At 36.6% G+C, this 3449-nt stretch overlaps 1 non-coding gene across 1 annotated transcript; it reads right to left on the bottom strand.

The window, feature by feature from the left end:
• Window positions 1-1909: 1909 nt before the first annotated feature.
• On the bottom strand, window positions 1910-2016 carry LOC144999238 (small nucleolar RNA R71). The gene has a single exon (XR_013660756.1). It is a non-coding gene; the product is annotated as a small nucleolar RNA R71 (small nucleolar RNA).
• Window positions 2017-3449: the final 1433 nt, after the last annotated feature.

Genomic DNA, 3449 nt, shown 5'->3' on the forward strand with positions numbered 1-3449 from the left:
AACCCTTGGAGAGAAAAGCTGCGAATTAAAGTCAGAAAAGACCTAGAGAACGAAGATCCAACCCTAAATCCGATTCCGAAGGAGATTAGAGGCAATTTTCATTATCCTAAATTCGATCTATTGTTCTTCATCATGTATAGACATATAGATTTCGTTTTTATGCTTTCAATTGCCTCAATCATGAGCTAAAACCTTTTAACTTCTTTTTGTGGAGACAATGTTGAGACTATGGTTTGATTTACGGTAGGATTAATTTAATATTGGTGATTTTGTTAATTTAAGCTTGTTAAAGAACCTTATGTGTGAATGATAACTATTTTTCTGTTAATAGGAAGATAATTAAGTAGCATGAACATCTCTTAATTGTTTACCTCATATAACTTATGTGAACACTTTATTATACGACTAGGATAAGCGAATGTGAAACTAGAATTAATAAGAAAATTGGTAAATTTATGTGTGAGCTTGTGTGACGAACCATCAACAAGAGGTTAACTAAAGGGCCAAATTAGTTAACCATTACAAGTCTTAATTATCCCGAATAAATAACCTAGGGAATTAAATTAATTTAGACAACTAGCCACTGTTTGAGTTAGTTTGTTTCCTAAGGATTAGTGTAGCGAATGTGAACCTAATCACCTGAATCGGTAGCCAATAGAAGAATTAATTTATTGCAGTATTACCATAAAATCAACCATAGGATCAATTGAGTTGAACCTAAACAGAAGTCTCCTTCATTATTGAATTTAGTCGAATATTTGCTTATCTAGTTTTTAGTTAATTAGTTTAAGTATTAGTTAGTAAGTTTGTAATCTTGTAAAACTAGAGAAAACCCTCTCTTTTATTATTTGTTAGTTTCTATTAGATAATTTTAGTAATTAGTTTAAATTGTCGTTCCCTGAGTTCGATACCCTGCTTACTAGAAATATACCACCAATAGACATGTCCACTGCCTTTTGTGTGATTAATTTAATTTTTATAAGTAGGATTAAAACTAGTTCATTTTACATAGATCAAGTTTTTGGGGCTGTTGCCGGGGAACGGTTCCAACTTTGAATTGATTGCTATTGTTATCGATCATTTGTGTGAGATTTTTCTTGCACAAAGTTACTGTTTTTATTAGATTTAGAATTAGGATTGAATTTTAGTTAGTAGTTTTTAGGAAATTTTGTTTAAATGTTTTTGCTATTTTTGCACTCGACTCGCCGAGCCCCTTCGTACAGACTCGACGAGTCCATAGCTGAACATAAAATTTTCATTTTTAATTTCTTTTGTTCTTTTTACGCGTGTGTTTCTTTTGTTTGCAGAACGTTTATGACCAGGGGAGGAGGCACACCACTGATCCCACCTTTTGACGATCCGGAATCAACACTTAGAAGAAACAAGGGCATAACAATTGGAGATCTCGAAAAACCGAAGAGCTCACCTCTAAGGAATCTTAAATCCATTTTCAACAAGAAAAAGGGAAAGAAAGTCGGAGAATCCAAAGCCTATTTAGCAAGCGATGACCCAATCAAAGAGGAGACCGACTACGAAACCGAATACGAAGAGGAAAGCGATCAAGAAGGAGACTTGGACAACACCATGGCAAACATCGATGAAGTCCCCATGGGCAAATGGAAGAATAGGATACGAGATGATACTGGCCCGGGACTTGTGTAACCCGAAATTCCCGTAACTGCCACTTTTGATCTTAAGGGCCACATACTTGCACAACTCAAAGAGATCCCCTTCTACGGAAAAGACCACGAAGATGCCTACAAACACTTGGATGAAGTCAATGGTGTAGCTGATTATTTTAATGTTCCTAACGTGCCTCGCGACACCCAATTGCAAAGGATCCATCACTACATAGGCCAAGATGAAAGAAGAGTTCATTGACCAATTTTGCCCACCATCAAAAATATCCAAGTTGAAAAAGGCCATAGCGAATTTCGAGCAACAAGCGGGCGAATCACTTTATGAGGCACGGGAGAGGTACAAAGGTTTATTAAGGAATTGCGCACATCACGACTTAAATAGTCAACAAGAAGTCTCCATTTTCTATGATGGAGTCAATGTGACAACAAGGCAATTACTTGACTCGCAAGGCCCACTCATAAAGAAGGCACCCCCGGTGATTAAACAATTAATTGAAGAATTCTCTAAGCACTCTAAAGAATATCATAATCCTAGGAATAATCCAATTAGGGGAGATGTGAATTATGCTTCTGAAGACATGGCGGCAACGATGAAGATGTTGAAAAGAATGGATAAAATGGATCAAACAATCCATGGTATTTGGGTGGGTTGTGAAAATTGCAATGGACCTCACCTTACGAGAGATTGCGACATGGACGAGAATGGAAATAAAAAGCCGCAAGTATGCTATTCAAGCGGTGATAGGTTTGATTATGATTAGCAGAAACCGAGAAAGAATGGCTACCCTATGATGAATACAAAAAGGCAAAGGAGGAGAAGTTTGGACAACAAGCAAGGGGTATGTACCAAAAAGAGGAACCGGTGTAAGATAGGAAACCCAACTTGGAATAGATGCTAACAAAATTTGTAGCTGCTTTTGAGAAAAGCCACAATGATCACGATGCTGCAATACAAGAAACAAGAACCATATTAAGGAACCAGCAAGCATCTATTCGTAACATCGAGAAGCAGATAAGGAAACTAGCTCAACAAGTTAGCCAAAGAAAAGCGGGTGAACTTCCAAGTAAAACTGAGAATAATTCGAGAATAGAGAACGTAAATGCTATAACAACTAGTTTTGGGGAAATTTTATGTAACGCCCGTAGATCCGGGCTAGTCAATTAGAGACGTTAAGCGTCAAAAATGACTTTTTGATCGAATATTATTTTGAAGGAATAATCTTAACTAATTTATAGAATATGTTACAAGGTTTCCGTGCATATAAGGAACGTCGAAATCCGAGTTATAACGAAGAAGTTATGACCTGTCGAAGTTTGGCGACAGAACAGGCACGACACAACGCGACGTAAATAGTGAATTTACGTTAGAGCGATATTTAGCCTTAGAAATCTAAACGAAAGTCATAGATTTTGTTAAACCATGAGTGTGCATAAAAAGAACGTCCAAATCTGACTTTGTATGAGGAAGTTATGATTTTTCTAAGTTTCGACTTAGTGGTATGCAGCCCGAATACTCGATTTGAGATCGAGCGGTTTTTAGCCAAAACAATCTAAATGAGAATTGAAGATCTCATTAAGTGTATTAAAACGATAAAAAGATAGGCGAAAACAAACGTCGGACGAAGAAGTTATGAATTTATAACGAAGTTTTTCTGTCCCGGCCTTCTAAAATTAAATAATAAAAATAGATGTCAAAATTAGCCAATGGAGTCTAAATGAAAGTTGTAGAGCGTAGTCTCACCTTCGCGTGGATATAAAGAACGTCGAAAACGGAGCTCGTATGCGAAAGTTACGCAATTTAGAAGTTCT

Source organism: Lactuca saligna, chromosome 5 (assembly GCF_052625555.1).
Source record: "Lactuca saligna cultivar CGN05327 chromosome 5, ASM5262555v1, whole genome shotgun sequence".
Taxonomy (NCBI): domain Eukaryota; kingdom Viridiplantae; phylum Streptophyta; class Magnoliopsida; order Asterales; family Asteraceae; genus Lactuca; species Lactuca saligna.